Source organism: Macrobrachium rosenbergii, chromosome 25, assembly GCF_040412425.1.
Source record: "Macrobrachium rosenbergii isolate ZJJX-2024 chromosome 25, ASM4041242v1, whole genome shotgun sequence".
In the NCBI taxonomy this organism is placed as follows: domain Eukaryota; kingdom Metazoa; phylum Arthropoda; class Malacostraca; order Decapoda; family Palaemonidae; genus Macrobrachium; species Macrobrachium rosenbergii.
The window spans coordinates 40,371,690-40,392,413 of record NC_089765.1 but is presented as its reverse complement, the minus strand read 5'-3'; the positions used below and the strand labels follow the sequence as shown (position 1 = coordinate 40,392,413).

At 35.7% G+C, this 20,724-nt stretch overlaps 1 protein-coding gene across 2 annotated transcripts in view; it reads right to left on the bottom strand.

The window, feature by feature from the left end:
- LOC136852592 (WSCD family member AGAP003962-like) overlaps positions 1 to 20,724 on the bottom strand; it is an 866,331-nt gene that overhangs the window by 296,872 nt on the left and 548,735 nt on the right. Inside the window, exon 1 of one of the 2 annotated variants that reach the window (XM_067127453.1) lies at positions 11,848 to 11,868. The exons of the other annotated variant lie outside the window; for it this stretch is intronic. The gene's annotated coding sequence lies outside the window, so the exon portion shown is untranslated. Of the gene's footprint in view, positions 1 to 11,847; positions 11,869 to 20,724 lie in introns of those variants that run through there. 2 annotated transcript variants of the gene reach the window in all.

Genomic DNA, 20,724 nt, shown 5'->3' with positions numbered 1-20,724 from the left:
TTCCCATTATTAATAAGTTTTTAAGGGATCACTGTTACCTTTAGAGTATTCAGTCGTAAATCTTATTGTTATGAGAGTTCAGGTATCTGGCTGAAGCGAGGTATATTTTTGAAATCTGTAATTATTTGTGCAATAACCAGGCACTGGTACGCATCGTGACAAAAGTTTTTGGTGCCCAGACACCCGGGAATAAAACGAAATATCACTCTGGTTTATGGTTTATACTGGTGGTTTTAGGGATATATTTTGATAGGAGAGTGACCACATAGTTATTTTTGCATTATATTGTGAATTATTTAGTTGAGTAACTTAGAGAAAATGGCTGTGTTCGATGTTCAGAACTTTTTAGCAGCTCCATCCGTCCAAGAGTAATCTGAATCCAACCTGACTAAGGCACAGTGGACTGCTTTAGCAGTGGCATGTGGAGATAATGTGTCTAGTGGTATGATTAAGGCACAAATCAGATGTATTGCAATCCAAACATTGATGGACTCTGGTAAAATAGATGAAGAGTTAGAAGAGGCACAGGAATTGTTGAGTGCAGCTGAGGTAGACTTTATAATCAAGCAAGAAGAAAAGAAAGAGAAAAGTGATGCAGAAGCAGAGCTTAGATGCATAGAAGCAGGTGAAAATTTGATTAAGGTGAAAATACAGGCTGAAAGAGAAATAGAAGACAGAGAGGAAAGAGAAAGAGATGACAGAGAAAAGAGAAAGAAAAGAAAGAGAAGAAGAAAAAGCAACAGAAGAAGAAAGAGAAAGAGCAAGAGAAGAAAGGGCACAAAGAGAAAGAGAAGCAGAAGAAGAAAGAGAAAGAGCAAGATATGAAAAAGAGATGAAATTAATAGAAGTTTGCTCTAAGTTACCTGTAACACTGTCTAACCCTATCCAAGGTAATTCAGACCCTGTATTTGATGTAGTAAGAGTGCAGAAGTTAATTCCAAAGTTTACAGAAGCTCCAGATGAGTTTTTTGATCACTTTGAAAAAGTGGCTTCAGGTATGGGATGGCCAGGAGATAAATGGTCAGTCTTGTTACAAAGTGTTCTCATTGGTAAAGGAAAAAGTGCCTATTCAGCCTTATCAGCCGATCAGTGTAAAGAGTACAAGGTACTCAAACACAGTGTGCTACAAGTTTACCAGATGACCCCTGAATATTATAATGAAAGATTCAGATCTTTGAGAAAGGATGACAAGATAACTTTCTTGGATTATGCCTACAAAGTAAGATGTTTCAAACGATGGTTGGAGGTTGTGAAAGTTAAATCTATGGACGAACTTGAGGAGCTAGTAGTCCTAGAGCAATATCTTAGAGGAATTCCTGAACACATAAGAGCCTATTTAAGAGAGAGAGAGGATAAGAAACTTGACAAAGCTGCTACACTGAGTGAAGATTATAATATTATTTGTAACAAAAGAAATTATAATTTCAAGTACCAGAACCAACAACACAGGTTTTAGGTCTCATTCAAATTTCAGGAACATTACAACTGTGAATCCTTCTAGTGGCTATGCCAATACAAAGCCAGGAAATACCCCTCAGCAATCGAATGTTAAATCCTCATCATCTAGTTTCTCATGACAGATACAGGAGACTAATGTTGTCTGCTGCAAGTGTGGAAGAGTAGGACACTACAGTCGAGATTGTTATCAGACACAACAGCAGACCAAACCAGTTGGTCAAGTGGTTAAAGGTAACCAGGTGGAGCAAACTACAAAGAGCAGTGTGGGGAAGACTAAGACTAAACAAGCAGAGTGTTTAGCAACCAGTGGAAATGTAACCTCACACAGTGAGTGGCTGAGCAGCTTGGAGGCTTTTAAGCCATATATCTATGAAGGTACTCTGACAACTCAAGGAGGGAGTGTGCAGGTACCAGTCAAGGTATTATGTGATACTAGGAGTAACTATAGTGTGGTAGTTCTTGGTGCTCACCCACAGCTGGAGAAGAATCTCACTGGAGATTCAGTTATTTTGAAGGGTATAGGAGGAGAAGAAGTAACTCCTATTATGCTACTTGCACCCGTCCCGTGAATTGGTGACAGGGAATGTTGATTTTGCTGTAAAGGACTCACTAGCTGTTGAAGGTGTACATGTTTTACTGGGTAATGAAGTTGGTGGTGTACCATTTGTTCCTTGTCCTATAGTGACAGACAAACTGTCGAGGATTAGGCCTACGATAGATTTAGAGAAGAAAAACTCCCACCTGTTTCCAAGTTGTGTAACTACCATGAATATGAAGGGAACTACGTCTGCAAGTGAAGAAACTGAGGATTTACCTGTACCAGAAGGATAAGTGAAGGATCTTTGAGGTTAGAAGAGCTGTTCCAGGAAAATGAAGGTTCCCCTAGTGTTAGTAATAAAGAGATTACCCAAGAACAAGAGGATCCTGTTATTCTTGAAGAGACTCAGACTAGTCAGAGTGTTCCTGAAGATAGTAGTGAAACTACAGCAGCAGAGTTAACAGATATTGAAAGTTCAGCCCTTGAAGTTGATCATGTGACAAGAGAGAAGTTAATGGAACTGCAGAAGAAGGGTACAACATTAGCTGATTTGTTTTTCAGAGGTGTTGATCAAGAAGAGATACAACAAACTCCTACCTGTTATTATCTAAAAGAAGGATTGATAATGAGGGACACTGACCTGCAGATATACCAGGAAATGCTGAATGGGGTGAATATCACTAAGTTTTGATTCCATATCCATTGAGGAAGCAAGTGGTAGCAGTGGCGCACAAGTCTGGACATATGGGAATCAGGAAGACTGTTGAGAAGATTATGAAGTATTTTTTCTTGCCTCGACTTCATAAGGACGTTAGCAGGTTTTGCAGAGAGTGTCACACTTACCAGATAGCTGGAAAACCGAATGAAATCATTCAGAAAGCACCCCTACAACCCATAGAAGTTAGAGGAGAACCCTTTAGCAAGGTGATTATAGATGTGGTTGGGCTGCTTCCGAAAACAAAGAAAGGAAATGAACATTTATTAACATTAATGTGTCCAGGGACGAAGTATCCTGAGGTGATTCTTGTAAAAAGTATAAGTGCAAAGGTGATTGCTGAGAAGTTGGTGGAGTTTTTCTCCAAGTTTGGAATACCAGAAATTGTGCAAAGTGATAGAGGAACGAACTTTACTTCAAAATTGTTCCATGATGTGATGAACTTGATGGGAGTGAAACAACAGCTGTCAACTGCTTATCATCCAGAGACTCAAGGAGCCTTGAAAAGGTTCCACCAGACACTGAAAAGTATGTTAACAAACTACTGTAATGAATCAGGAAGAGAATGGGATGCTGGTTTACCCTTGTTGTTTGAAGTTAGGAATGCTTATCAAGAAAGTATGGGATGTTCATCAAATGAAATGATTTTTGGTCGAGATGTGAGAGGTCCATTGAAGATTCTTGCAGATAATTGGGAAGAAAATCAAGAGGAAATCCAAGGAGAATATGTGAAGAACTTGAGGAAAAGGGTAAGAGAAATTAGAAAATTCTCTTTAGAAAATGTGAAAATAAGTCAAGAGAAAATGAAAAGGAAACATGATGCTAAGACTAAGCTAAGAAATTTTAGTGTAGGACAACAAGTTCTAGTGTTCTTACCAGTGAAAAGATTTCCCCTTACCAATAAGTTTCAATGTCCTTATAGGATGCCAGAAAAGTTACCTGATCGAATTTATGTGATTGAAACACCAGGAAGAAGGAAACGACAGAGGAACATACATGTGAATCTTTTGAAACCTTACTTCTCAGAGACTAAAACTGAAACAGTGTCAATAACACAGACAACTTCATCTACAGAGGACGATGATGGCTACGAATTGGGAACTGAAAGCAAGATGAACAATTCTTCCATACTGGAAAATTTGGAGGATAAATTAAAACATCTGAGTATTGAGCAAAGTGAATTAAGTGAGGTGATTCAAAGTTTCTCAGAAATTTCTGCAGATGTACCTAGGCGTACTGATCTGACAAAGCATGAGATAAAGATCAGAGAAGATGGAAAACCTTTTAAACAGAGAGCTTATCGCTTATCACCTTTTCACAGAGAAGTTTTGAAGAAAGAAGTTGAAAATTTGTTGCAGCATGGATTAGCAGAACCCAGTTCAAGTCATTATAGTTCTCACTGTGTGTTAGTCAAGAAACCAGATGGCTCATTTAGGATGTGTACTGATTACAGGAAAATGAATTCCATCAGTGTGGCTGACAATTATCCCTTGTCTCTTATTGATCAATTACTTGATAATATTAGGCAAGCCAAATTTGTTTCCAAGATAGACTTGTTGAAAGGATATTATCAAATTCCCTACATGAAGATGCTAAGTTGCTGTCAGCTTTCATTACTACTCTTTGGACTGTATCAATACACTGTTTTGCCGTCTGGTCTGATGAATGCACCTGCAACATTCCACGAGTGAAGGATCAACTGCTAGGATCAATAGAAGGAGTGGGTGTATACCTTGATGACATTGTGATTTATTCTAATACATGGGAAGAACATCTGAAGATTTTAAGGAAAGTGTTTAAGAAATTACAGGAAGCAGGACTAACAATCGACCTACAAAAAACTGAATTTGGAAAGGCAACTGTTCAGTATCTAGGATTTGAAGTCAGAAAAGGCCTTCTCACTCCTGTTGACGCTAATGTAGAAGGTATCAGCAAGGCTAACCAACGGCCGCCTCCCCCCGCTACCAGGAACAGCTACAAAGATTTTTGGGCATGGCTGGATTCTATCGATCCTGTCCAAATTTCTCATACGTAGTAGCTCCCTTAACTGACTTAACCAATCCGAAAAGAAAGTTTCTTTGGACTCCAGAATGGCAAGAATCATTTGAGAAGGTTAAAGCCATTTTAACTTCAAGACCAGTGCTTGAAGCTCCAGATTTCAATAAAAAGTTTGTGATACAAGTTGATGCATCTGACTGTGGAATTGGAGCTATTCTACTTCAAGAAGATGACCAAAGCATTTTCCATCCAGAAGTTTCATGTCTTCAAAGTTGAAAAAGCACCAGAAAACTTACCAACAATCAAAAAAGAAATACTAGCATTAATCACAGCATTGAAAAAGTTTGAAGTGTATGTGAACTGACCTAGGAATGAAGAAATTTTAGTGTTGTCTGACCACAACCATATCTCATTCATCAATAAGATGAAAAATAACAATCAGAGACTGACCAGGTGGTCTTTATGCCTGCAACTGATAATGTAAAAGTGATCCATATTTCAGGAAAAGATAATGTCATAGCGGATTATTTATCCCGTTGTGAATCATTGGATTCAACCCCAGGATAACTAATCTAGAATTCTAGGGGGAGGAATTTCATGATGCTGCCTTGTAATATGTATATCCCCCCATAGTTTTGATATACGAGTATTTACTCTTCTATTTATCATGACATGTATAATAATAATAACTGTTGAAATATCACATCAGATCTCAAAAGAATTAATGCTTTAGATGACTTAATAACATAATTTAGAATTAATCATTCCTTTCCTGATAAAAACGTAGTATATGAGGAACACGTGTGTCTTAGCGAAGGGTTTGTTTCACTTCATCTGTCACCAGTTCAGATAAGAGAAGCGCGTTGTGTTGGGTTTTTCGCTGTTTTAATTCACGCAATGACAGGTCGGGAATAACAATTGCCATCTGTTTGAGCATGTTTAATATTACATACATGGCTCTGGTCACGTGTGCAATTTTGAGAATAAGATCTCATGATCGATTGCGACATGTATAGTCCCGATTGAGTTCAAAACATTTTGCCGAAAGTTATGTCATATTCCTTATCCTAGAAGTTTCTTTTGTGTCTCATCCCAAAATACCTTAATGACGTCATCTGTTTCATTTTCAACTGGAATCCAAAAAATCTATTCACTCTTATTTCAGAAACCATTCAGTTTGGTTCCCTCTCTCTCTCTCTCTCTCTCACTTGGTAATTCTTAACAAGAGAGTAATATTAACGTAATATATTTGTGGTCACTAGTATTAAATATAGCTTTTGAGATCTGAAGTTAGTAAAAGTGTTTAAATTGTAACGGCACTTGCTAAAAAAGTGTTTTGTGAATCGAAGAATCCTGCATGTCCTGTGATTTTACAAAGGTTTTCACAAGCTTGTGTAAGGTAAAGTGAATTTTACTTATTATTACCATGGTATAATAAAGGTGCATTAAGAGAAATTTTGCCTTAGTGAAATTATTATTGATGAATCTTGTGTGTATTTTTGTGTGTTCTTGTGTTTGCAATCTCTTCATTTTTGTTGGTGATTTAATATTTATTACTTAGCATTTTAAATACTTCCTAATTATTTAACATTGCATACTTGATTTAATTTTCATTTATTAAGATTTTCTTTTCAAATCTTGAGTAATTCTTGATAATTTAAATTTTGCTTGATTAGTTTAATTTGTTGATAAATTAAAATTTTGTGATTTAATTTTGTCAATAATTTAATTCAAGAATTAATTGAATTTTGTGTTGTTTTCAAGTAATAGTAAATTTTACAGATTGTGAATTCTGATTAAAAATTTTGAATTTAAAAATAAATTTTTATATGTAACATTTTTAAAAAACAGTGTTTCACTGGATTAATTGTGTGCATAAGGCAATGTGATAAACATGTTTTGTTCCTTTAGTTTTGCTGAAGTGAATTAAGACCAGGTGTCATGGGTAGATGCAATAATGGTGAAATATATTAAAAAAATATCTCTTTTTCAAGATGTGACTGCTTCGTGACTGCTTCCTGTGTTTGCTCACCAGCCAGTTCCTGTTGTCAACGCGTCCTGGACAATTAGCGAGTCGTGAAAACCCTTCTTGTGGAAACGACCCCACGTGATATCTCATGCCATGCCTTTGTAACATGACGCAATATTCGGTCCACACTACATCAGAAAATTCATCTGGACTTGTCTATGGCCTGACCGGAAGTGGGCAGTTATTAGGAACCAATCATTGTTCAGAAAATAAAAAAAACTCCTTATATGGGATAACGATTGTCGTCATTAGTTCCCCCTATACAGGGGTATATAAGCTTCCAGAAGAGACTTCCCAAGACAGAAATATAGACAGACAGAGACAAAGACGGTACTCAGAGGTCGGACAAAGCAAGGTTCCGACGGGAGTATCCCACGCCCCTTACTGTTCTCATAAAATCTTGTCCTGCCTGAAACGAAGAGAAGCAGCCAGCCCTTCCTGCTTGTGATGAGAAGTCCCTAAGCCCTCCATGTTTCGAGACCAGGTGAAGCAGCAAACTTACATACCAGTGATGGAGTAGTCGCTAAGCCCTTCCTGCCTGTTGCAAGGATGGGTCTTCAGCCCTTCCTGCCTTCCATTTGCACAATCTCCGAATTCTTGAAGAAAACAGCGTTTGTTGCCTCATCTTAGACATCCTTTTTGTGACGTCTACGAGCCCGTAGTCATCGTACCAGCAACATCTCTGCTGAGTTCCCAGCTGCCCTTCTGTGACGTCTTCAAGCCCGAGGTCATTGTGCCAGCATCATCTCCTCAGCTGAAACCCCAGCCACGAAAGGATAACTCACCAACTCACCATGTAAGTATTAAGATTGCTCTACCTTGCAACCTGTTCCCCTTATCTATAACTGCTTAGATTTATTTTGTTTATTGTTGCATTGGGTGAGAGCAAAGAGGAAACATTTCGTTTTCTTTGTAAATAAGTAAATAAAGTTGTGAATAAATGTGTTGTAGTGTTGTGAGAGTTTCTTTTTATATTCATTTCCCATATTTCAACTGCTGTTGTTGAAACATTGTTGTTTAGAGTTTGAAAGAGCCTGAAATGGTTCTTGCATCGTGACACCAGGGAAACATGTTAAAGTTGTTTGATGGAGTGATGCCCTTTTATTCTAGTATATTTCTTGTTTAAACCTCACAATTCTTTTGATAAACTTAGTTTGATTATTCACATGATTAATGAGTTTTTTAAGGGATCACTGTTACCTTTAGAGTACTCAGTCATAAATCTTATTGTTATGAAGTGAGGTAAATTTTTGAAATCTGTGATTAGTTGTGTAATAACCAGGTACTTGGTATGCATCATGACAATGTATATATATATATATATATGTGTGTGTGTGTGTATATATACGTATATATATAACACACACACACACACATATATATATATATATATATATATATATATATATATATATATATATATATATATATATATATATATATATATATATATAGTGTATATATAAAATGCTGTTCGTGAAAAATTATTCCGAGTACAGACGAAAGACGAGAAAAAGTCAGGAGTGATCAACATGTTGGCACTAAAATATTTAGAATGTATGCGAAAATAGTTTTTCTTATTCCCCATTCTTGTGTAAATGCGACCAAACTGTTAGGGGAGAGGTTGAGTCCATCGCGGTTCCTAAATGAAGGAAAAATGGTAAAAACAATTTCTGCACAGGAGGTCAAGAATTCCAAAATAATCTGATCTTCTCTCATAAAGGGTCATGGAACTAAACAAAACGATATGATTATTATCTATTCCAGACACTGCGCTCTCCGAAAAGGAATTTATGTCCATTTATCTTCCTTTAAGCAGAATCATCCTATATCAGCATTCATGATTACTGTTTTTAAAGGCCAAAACCTTCTATTAGAAGGCTCAGACATTCTTCCAAATCCTCAGCTGTTCCCTCCTATGTTAGATGCAATTTATCCTTTCAAGCTCATAAAATATTCAATGTTTACACAAAAGTTTTACTCCAGGCAGTTCAAAATAAGAACCGGACAGTATACTGCTATTTCAAAAACTATATTTAAGTATACGGATGCTTGCATGTATGAACATTGCTATTACGACAATCTCAGGCACCACATGATTATTTAAGAAAGAGAACCATAACTGTTATGATAAAAGCACATGATGAAAATGGAGGATGTCCTTAAGAATGGGAAAAACAAGGTTTTTTCTATGTCACGACCCGTCTTCGCTAATCCTCTTTAGTACTCTTGTTTTGAAGAACAAGACTAATTCGTGGTATGTACACTCGTAATTAGGCATCTAACTGTGCTATTATATCTATTCTAATGCTATGTATGACTATATAAATAAGCATTAAAATATATGATTTGAAAGTAGACTTTAAGTATCCAATACTGGACGGTTCTTAGACTATGAGCACGAAGACATTAGAAAACCCACCAATCCAAACCTTAACAATCGATATAAAAACCAGTAATCCTCGGGATGATGATTAGCTCTCAGATTATCAAGGAACCCAATTTTCATGCAACAGGGTCATTCCGTTCCGAGGCGAACATATACGAAAAATATACTCTTGGAATTCCAATAATCTATCTTACTTTCGACCAGCATTATCGAGAATTTTTTTCCTATATATACATGAGGTCCGAGTCCTCATGATTAAGGGACAGGTTACCTATGGTCAATTTAAATGGGGACCATTACAGACATTAAGGACACTTGGTAAAGAGTAAGAATCCTTCATTCGTCTCACTAATTCCCTCCTTTTGATCAGTAATATGAGAGCACCTGTCGGATAAAGCAGACTATTAACATATCTTAAACTACGCGTTCATTTTATATTTTTCTCGGATTGTGAAATGCAGTTATTTTTTGTACTCGATCTGTTTACTGGATAGAATTTTACTATAAATAATTCTACTATAAAAAAAATGCCGATTATTAATCATGTGCTTAAGAACGTTTGTAATTTTTGTGAGTCCCTGGTACAGGCTCGATTGACTACAGAACCATAATGTCTGAAATTAATTACCAGCGCTTTGAAGTTATTTTATGAGGTTTGTTTATTTTGCGTTTTTTTTTTTGGTAACCATTACTCCTTTCCCCCTTGACGGTGAATACCGCATTGAACTTCATGCACCTGGAGTAGAACTATTCAGCCTTGAAGCAATTTATGTATTGGCTAAGAGATAATATACAATAGTTTTACCGTTCAGCAAGCAAGAACAAATAATTGCATGATACATTTATACTTCAACTCAATAACCTTTCGTGTTTTAAAAAGCCAAACTATCGGGTCATTTAGAATTAGGACCCAACAATGCTACACTTTTCATTTCTCCTTTTGGTATGTCGTCCCTTCGGCATTTGCTTAAAAATGTGGAAGGATTGTACAAAGAACATTTGAACCAAAATCATGATAAGTATTATTCGTACCATTTCATTTGCCTGGGTCTGAAGGACGCCAATGACCTCAGTGTGACGGTCTTTGGAATGGAAAAGGAATTTTATAATACTCAATCCTCATGAGCCGACCAAGTTGTGTGTAAAGTATAAGTAGCATTGCTTGATAGTAACATTCAAGAGCAGAGACATCACGAGTCACGTGAGAGGTACGGAGGTGAAATCTATAATTCTGACGTAAACCAACCTCCCCACGCCTTTTCTCTCTTTCAGCAACGGTGGAAATCCACACTGAAAACCTTTACCCCAACCTCTATTACTCCCTGACGCTTGTTGAAAGGCAGGAACGAGAGAATTCAATGGGTCTACTGTTTCGGTGTCCATTAACCTCTGACTGCATACACTGATTTGAGAAAACTCCCTTTCAGTAAATTCCTCAGGGTTGCATTTAATTTCTAAGCCAATAAAAAGGAGGCTCCTTTTTCATGTGCGTTAATAATGGTGTTGACATAATTCCTTTGCTTCTTTTAATACATTTTTTCATCACGTTTTATGGGCACACGAAATATGACCAATTCAGTTATAGAATCTATCCGAAATAAAGATCCCTAAATAGATATATACACACTTAATTCGAAATCAGCCTTGAAAAAGACTATGTATCTCTTGATAAATAAATAAAGGACTAGTTTTGCGCACATATCCATGAGAAATATGTATCAATTTAATCAGATCCCCTCTCCTTTCCCTAACGGCGTTTGCCTTAACAAGGAAAGTCGATAACAGATTCATTATGTCGCTTTCATCACTCAGAAATGCATGGCTGCGTGAAAGCAAAATCAACTGGAATTTGTTCCCAGACAACGAAACTCTCATTTGCATTTCTATGCAATGTAAATTTTTATTAAATATTTGGAAAGAAAGCACTGATAATTTCGCATAAACATAGATCTTTACAACGAGAGAGAGAGAGAGAGAGATTACCTCGCCAAGGCCCTTCCCTTTTTAATCACGATATTATAATTCTAGACGGGGAGAGTAACAAATGAGAGTATTTTGGAAAGAATGGTCACGGAGAGGGAAATACTGAATCAATTAGGGAAAAAAACTTCCATTTTATTCTTCAGGCAGGGATTACGAGGAGGGGGCTTGCAAAGTTTATGACTGGTAGATAAATCGACGGAGGGAAGGCGAGAGGGAGACAGAGGGGGGAAAATATACGGAAAAAATAAGGCGTGACCAGAGAAGAGAAGACAGCCGTAGAAATGGTGCAGATGGCAAGAAATACTGTAAAATGGAAGACTATGATCTCTGAAGTCTTGTGAGACACCGCACAACGGTAACCTGCATACAGAAGCAAGCAAAGAAATTAATTCTAGTAATAATATAATAGCAATGTAATTACCACGTAAAAACGCATTCCTTTTGTATAGCCAATGCTATTCACAGCGCAAATAGCTTCGAGCGCCTTATCCTACCTCATACCAAATTCCAATTTGTACGGCCCTTTTACCATTATGAACTCCAGAATGGAAGTACTTTGTTGTATCAGAAGGAGGCTCTTTACAACATTTCGAAAACGATCACCTTACATATGAAACTCATATGCATGCATCCATATAACGCATACAACAATATAAAGACAAAATAAATGAAATATTCAAACCTTTATTGACAGGAGCTTATAAACAACCCACATTGGCTTCTTTCCGTCGACTCACCTGAGAGAGGAGACCACTCACCTGGAAAAAAGAGAGAAACGATGAAAAACCTCTACCGTTTTAAATAAACAATTATAATTCATGAGAGTATTACGAACAATAAGTAAATTTCAATAAATAACACTGAATGTTGGTACGCGTCCGTGGTCAAACGAAAGGTCCTGGGTTCGATCTCCGACAGAGAAGGTGCGCTTCAGGTACGTTCCGTTAAATCCATGTTGACTTAAGCAGTTAATTCAGTGCCTTGTAGTTACTCGACTGTGGTGAGTCGTAACCAGGGTGGAGAAAGGTATGAGGCTAGCCTAGTACCTTTATTCTAGAAGGCTTGTTAACAACCTTCTGGAATCATCGACTCATTTGTAAAAATGAACATGGCTGAAAAAATCTAAAGCTTAAAATAAAGTAAGTGGACGTAAAACAAAAATACATTAAACAGGTCAAAACAAGAATAAGTATGTGAGAGAGAGAGAGAGAGAGAGAGAGAGAGAGAGAGAGAGAGAGAGAGAGAGAGAGAGAGAGATTAAAATTTACAAATAAGTAAACCTTAAAACAAACAGAAATTCCTCACCTTAAACTGCAAATAGCAGAAAATTCAATATAGCAAACGGCACCAACACCAAGAAACTGTGTACTGTAAGGGTCTTCTGTTCAAGCAATGATTAATGAATGTGCATAACTGATGATTCATGATTATTTCTTTCATTACGTCTAATAGCAATAAGGGCAAAAATCCATTAATAATTGTTTTTGTTACAACAATAATATTTATAAAAAGTTAAAAATGAATTACCACTCCCCTTCTGGCAATTACTCAACTTAATGGTTCATTAAATTCCAAAATGAATTTTCATTCTTTGAACGCGTCGCTGCGAGCAGAAATGAACCCCTTTTCAATAAACCTCAAAGGGTGTATTATGGTTACCTGGACCGTTAAAAACCTATTTATTCATTCCTGGAATACCTTTTATAAAATCTATTCTACAATTTTAGTATAAAATTCCCTTCTCAACAAAATAATTTTTTCCTCTTAGCGAAAAATATCCATTCACCGGAAGTGAAGAGGAGAGCAACTTAGATCAAGTGTGATTCCACCTTTAAACGCAAATTCCCACTTGAGAGGAATTTCTTGTAACAAAAATTAAAAGAAAACTATTTTGCATTATGCACGTGAATATACCTTGAATTAGAACCTCTGCTTAAAGAAAAAAAAAAACCGTCAAGACTGGAATGCCTGATAGAAACTGTCGTTGCATAGGAAAGACATCCTGCGTCACCTCCAGCAGAAGAGGTGGGCTAATATTATAGAGGGAAAACTTTACCCTCGAAAGTTTAACCTCTCCAGAAAAATCACCTTCCTTTGATGGGTAAATAAATATAAAACAAAAAAAACTTTTAGGATAGCTAGCATTTTTCACTGAAGTGATACATCTTTAAAGAAAATAAAAGAGCGTCATGTATAACCCTCTGGCAAAGTAAAGCCGTTACAATGTAAATGACCCATTAAAATCAAGCGCACTAATTCTTGGTAATAATTTAAAGTCAAATGGACTTTATCATGATAAGTGTATCTACCTTGATCAGGAATCGAACTTATGTCTTTTTTGGGTCGGAAAGTGGGGGTCTGTGACTTAATGCACTCAGTCTTCAAGGCTGGTTATGCAAAGTGAGTTTGATAAGAATGAAGTGACAAGAACATATAAGCATAGGTTAAAGATGATTAGGTGGGAAAAATAGATGACAGGTTTATAGGAACAGCAGAGAGAGAATTTTTATGTAAAGGTGGGTGTGAAGAGGTAATATAAACAATGCGTAATGGGAGGAGGAAATGTGTGGTTTAATACAGGGGGAAAATGATTATCTGAGCCGACATTGTCTGTCAAAGGAGAAAATATCATGGTCAGAATATCATGAGTAGTCAAGACAAAGGGCAAAAGGAAAAAGACTGAGGAAAATAAAAATAGAAAGAAGGCGAGAAAAAAAACTGGGAGAGTAAGAAGTTGTTCTGTACGAATGTAAATGCAGAAAAATAAGATAATGAACAAATAAATGGATCTCAAAATAAAAGATGCCAAAAGAGAGGTGCAGTCTGAAGCAAATGCAGACCCTGGTTGCTGGAGTATATATTTTGAAGATCTGCTGAATTTGGAAGATAGAAGAGAGACAGAGGTGAATGACAGGAGAGTGAAAGGTTTGTACAAATTCGAAAATATTTGTGGAAGTCACAGTTACAGAAATAAGAAAGGCGAATAGAAGACAAAACCATAGAAAAGCACACTATGAGTTGATAGGATTATAAGCGAGATGCTGTGGTACGGAGTATTATTGCGACTGTGTGAATGACTAACCAGGGATTGCAAAATAAGCCTGAATGATGGAAAAGTCCTAAAGGGACAGGTAAAATGAATAATTCTCCCAAGTGTGGATACAATTTTTGTCATGAAACAATCGTGTAGGAAGTTTAGAAGTAAAGGGAAAAGGCTGAATGTGGCTCAGACAAACCGATGAAACTTATGACAAAATGAATAGAGATGCAAAGGATACTATTCAAGATGTTAGCTTAGTGTTGAAAGCAATCAGAAGATTTCACGATGAAAGCGAATCATGAGTAGAATATGCAAATAAGAAAGTGACTGGTTTGGTATTTGGTGTATGAGTGTGTCTGGGACAGGGGTAGGTTGTATTTTAGTGACTATTTATTATCTTTAGAGAAAATAAATTAGATAAGCAGAAAATTGTGTGACAAAAATGCATTATGAATAATTTTAAATGGAGTCTGCAGGTGGTACAGTAATAATTTGGAATAGTGAAAAGAAACAGTTAAAATTTACAAGTGTTTCTATGAAAAAAATAAGTGAAAAAGAAATGGAAACAAGTTTCTGGTTTTATTCAAGACAGGAACAAGTAACGTTAATTACTGTCAACCCATTTAGCTGCGACTATTCCCATACATGTATATTTTTTGCTTGTCAGAGAATTCTGGGGTGAAATGCAAATTTTCTAAACAGCCATTTTATAATTGTCTCTTTTATAGCCCATGATGGAAATGCAGTTATAAACGGTGTAGCACGTGAAGGAAAACATTTTTACTCTCGTTATTTCCCAACACTTCATTGGTGTTTTTCCAACCCTTCTATTAACACAGTTCTTCATCAATTTCATGTTTCTTATGTAACACATTAATACAGGTTAAAAGTCAGCGCACAGCAGTAAATAATAAATTGCATCTTTACGTTTTCCACACGCAATATCAAATTAGTGGTCAGCCACTCATGTGTACGTATATATATATGCACGTACACATATATGAGTGGCTGGCTACTAATCTGAAATTATGTGCGTATATCTGTATATGTGTATATATATACAGTATATATATATATATATATATATATATATATATATATATATATATATATATATATATATATATATATATATATATATATATACCTACATGTACGAAGACAAAAAGCGATTTAAAAATTCACATAAAATTAAAAATATATTTCACAACGGCATAGAATAAGCCGCATGTATAGCCGTTTATATATTTTTCGCGGCTAACAGATAATATATGGGTAATCAATTTCACGTTTGACTGTCACGTTAATCTTGAATCTAGAAAATGCATAATATTCTTGACATGCTTTAAATAGCGTGTAACTGAAAAATAATTTTAGCATTCGCTTCAGTTTTAAGGGGATAGGCACACAATCCTACATAAACTTGGCTCCTGAAAACATACCTAACTGTTTATGTTTGACTGTATACGCCTAAAACTAAAAGTAATTTTGAAAATTTTTTTCAGTAACATTTACCTTTTTCTTTTACCGGTAAGTGTCAACAAACTGCTGTAAGGAGGATTTATTCAGAAATGTTATGCAGATTATTTCCTCTCTCTCTCTCTCTCTGAACTGCAAAAATCGTTGTTTTATGCCAAATTATCATCGCGTTTTTTCCAAGTGGTAATGAGGTTTGTTTTCTTGGAACAAACTTCATTTGATTTTACATTTACGCAACCATGCATTTCTCACTGATGAAAACGACATTATGATTCTCATACACACACACACATATATATATAATGTATACATACAAATATACACATATATATACACATACATATATAGAAATATATACTGTATATATATATATATATATATATATATATATATATATACTGTATGTATATATATATATATATATATATATATATATATATATATATACATATAATATATATATATATATATATATATATATATATATATATATATATATATATATATATATATATATATATATATATATATATATATATATATATAATCCTCATTGCGTTGCTCTTTCTGTCGTCCTTCCCAACGAATAAATTTTTTTTTTTAATTAATGAATTTCCTAACTACATTTAGTGATAATGCTGATGGATTTAAAACTTTTGGTGTCACTATTATAAATTAAAGTCACCGACAATTAGTTTGGCACATACCTGTATAGCGTGGAGACCACAGTGACGTCAGAATTTCCATGATATCGATATGTGGATCATATAGAACGAGCCTGTTGTCGTGCGCTATGCTCTCCGGAACCCGGGGCTGCTGTCTCCCCTATCTACCCCGTCCCCACCCGGGTCAGGCAAACAAGTTTGCAGGAGGACAGTGGATGTCTCCCTACACCCCCGTTCCCCTACCTACCCCGCCCCCACCCGGGGCGGACAAACCGGCTTGCAGGGGGTGAGTGGCTGTGTCATGTCTCACTTACTGTCAGCCGGGAGAGGACAAACAAGATCCACTCGGACTTTATTATTATAGATACTGTCACCCGGGAGAGGACAAACAAGATCCACTCGGACTTTATTATTATAGATAGACAGATAACTTGACATTATCAACAAAATCCACAAGATCATCCTTAATATCTACATTGCTACACTGTCACTTTAATACATATATTTGATATGTGCAAATTTTAACTTTGATACAACCAGTATGGTCTTCTCTAATCACTTTATCAATTTCCTTATCTAACCTAGTGAATATTATCCGTACAACAGACACAAGGGTCATTTAATCATTTAAGTCTGGCCTAATTATCTCTATAGTGATTCCATTCTAACATGGCGCTTTCCATCTCCTAAGCTTCATAATTTAGAGATTCAGTTTCAAACCGGTGAATTCATTCACTGGTACGTTCTGATCTTCTAAGCTCCTGTTATATCAATTGGAAAAGAAAAGGAACCATAAAAAACAGCAGCAAAACACAAGAAAATGTAACTGACAACGAGAATAATTAAAGTGCTTATAAAACAGCAGAAAAAGACAGACAGTGTCAGAAAACAGAAGAGAAGTACATTGGAAAATAATGAATAAATTCAGGAAACAAAAATTAGCAAGCAAATAAAGACACAACCGCAGAAGCACAAACAATAGCTTAAAAATAAGAGGGAGAAATGCCAGGGATGGCGCACGTCCCTTAAAAATTACAAACGAAACCTCACGAGCAGGAAAAGAGCTGGGAGACCCAAAAGGGACGGACGAAAAAGGGAAGGACAAAGCCGCCGCGTGTTTCCTCCTAAAAGTCTCTTCCATCAGAATCTCCTCTGATGTTGAAATATTTGTTGGGTTCAGCCTTGTCCACGAAAGAAAAATCTGGGTCACTCTGGTCGAGGGGAAGGGAGATGGGACGTCACAGAACTAGTGATTTATATCGAGAGAGAAACCGATCATCCCTTCTGGAATTAAAATATGAATAAAAACGGGGAGTCTTCGACTATGAAGGGATTAGGAAGGTCCTTTTTAGCAGGATGAAGCGGATATGTCACGGATCATTTCTGCAGACATGAAAAATAAGTAAATAAAACAAGCTTATTCTTCTCTAGGCATTATATCAATTTCTTTATCCAACCTGTTAGGAATGAGCATACTGAATATTTTCACTACAACCGACGCAGTTATCATTTAACAAAATATCACTTAATCATTTAGTTCTCAGCTAATTATTTCTAATGACGCTTTCCATCTCCTAAGTTTCATAATTATAGATTCCATTCCAAAACCGCGTATTCATTCACTGATCCACTCAGGTTCCCTTCAGCGTCTGTTATATAAATTGCAACAGAATATGAACCAGAAAAAAAGGAACAAAAATCAGGGAAACGTAATTGAGAATGAGAACAATGACAGTGCTTATACAAATAGGGGAAATAGAATTTGTTAGAGCAAACAGAAGAGCAGTACAGTGGAAGTTGACTGATAAATTCAGTACACAAAAATGAGCAAGCAGATAAATAAAAATACATCCCAGCACAAACAACAGCTGAAAAACAAGACAGAGAAATGCCAGGGATGGAACACGTCCCTTAAAATTACAAACGAAACCTCACGAGCAGGAAAAAAATTGTAAGACCCAAAAGGGACGGACGAGAAAGGAAAGGACAAAGCCGCCATGTGTTTCCTACTAAAAGTCTCTTCCATCAAAATCTCCTCTGATGTAGAAATATTTGTTGGGTTCAACCTTTGCCACGAAGGAAAAAAAAAATTGGGTCAGTCTAGTCGAGGGGAAGGGAGATGGGACGTCAGACAACTGGTGATTTACGTCAACAAACAGATTATCTTTTCTCGAATTAAAATACGAATAAAAAATGTGGCGTATTTGACTATGAGCGGATTAGGAGGGCCATTTTTCAGCAGGATGAAACGGACATTCACGAATAATTTCCGTAGACATGAACAATATGTACTGTATACAAGTCAGCGGAATTCACAAACTATATACACGTAAGTATAACACGTCAATTTACAGATCACTACCTATCTTCCTACTTACTCATCTATATTTACACATACACACACACCTATATAATATACACACACACACACACATATATATATGTGTGTGTGTGTATACACACATACACACACATATACAGTATATATACATATGTATATATATATATATATATATATATATATATATATATATATATATTATATATATATATAATACACGGTTTCCTTAACTTAAACAAGAACAAATTAATATTCGTCACCACTTTCAAACGTTCACCTGCTGAACTGTGTATGAACTTAAAGTTTTCACAAAACAGCCACTGCATACACTTGCAACAAAAGGTTCATCAACAGCCAGTCTCGCGTAGCAGATCGCTCCCAATCGGTCTCGACCACTCATAATTCTTCGTTAATTTTGAAGCTCTGTTTTTATTCCTATATGTAGTCATTAATATTTTTTTCTGCAAAGGATCACGGATTCACTGTAGAATTTGTATTGCCCTGATGACAGCAATAAGTTATGGGTGAAACAGTTGTCGACGGAAGGTAATAGATGGAACATCATAGCAACAATTTTCATCTTTTCAGTCAGAGTGTTCGCCTTGAGGATATGTTTGTGCAAGGGAAATTGGAGAAGAGTTCTACAATAAGACAGTCACGAGAGCATGAACATCCATTAAGAATTTCCTACGAGAAAACTATGCTCTTATATATATATATATATATATATATATATATATATATATATATATATATATATATATATATATATATATATATATATATATATAATATATACACATATATGTATATAAATAAATATATATAGTATACGTATATATATATATATATATATATATATATATATATATATATATATATATATATATATATATATATAAATTATATATATGGGCATAGCCTCTCTCATAGGTAGTTATAAATGGATTTTCTACATACATACGTACACACACACACATATATATATATATATATATATATAGCATATTATGTATAAACACATATATAATAAAATCTCTCTCTCTCTCTCTCTCTCTCTCTCTCTCTCCTAACAAATCAAATTCTGACTCCATCGGGACCCATTCCCTGGAAGGTAAATGAAGTTTTGAACGAATCATTCGACGACGCTGTCCCCGTCCTGAAATATTTCATTCCAGAGTTAAAAAGAAAATATAAACGCAACTAGAAAAAAACGTGTGCCTGAAAATTTACCATACCCCACTACGTTTGGACGTTTAAAAACAATCTATTTTCTTTTAGATTTACGTAAGACTTAGAAACTGGAAGCAGCACGTTGTTTTAACTTTACAAATGAAGTGCGGAAATTCTACTTGCCCTCTGTTAATTTAACTGAAACAGACATATTCGCACATACATATGTCTGAACACAAATCTACATATAATTATCTATACATGGGTGGAGGTCGAGACCACATAGAATCAAATGCCCTTACTCATTCACGCCCTTCAAAAACAACCACAAAGTTTTGTGAAAATAAAAGAACAGAAACAAGACACTGGAATCCAACACCAAATGAACCCACAAACACATACCTGTGCTCTCGGAACTGCCATCTAAAATCGATGAAATGCAAATGAAACAGAGCGAGAAAGAGGCGGCAGTGGTGCAATAATAAAAACGAAATTGTGGCCATTAAATGCAGACCCTCTAAGAAAAGACAAACGTACCTGATTTGGAAGACAGAAACACTGAATATCGAATAAAAAACATAACTATTATTTCATGTGACTAAAGTGTTAACAAATGAAAATTAATTAGTCCAAAACGAAAAAAATCAATCATAGCGCGCCCCCCTCCACCTTATGGAATAAAAAAACTTATTATCTATTATATATCAACATTAATGTAAAACAAAATTAACAGTAAAATTCCACGCCACCCGGTGACTCTAATGCAGCGTAAAAATTGCAATAAATATCAGAACAGTAGCTTAGATTTCAAAGGTATATAATTTTATTGTCTATGTGATGCATTGTCTGTTCGAATAACGGTGCATACTTTCCTAGCAAACGTCATGAGAGAGGAATATAGCCTGTCTTTTGCATG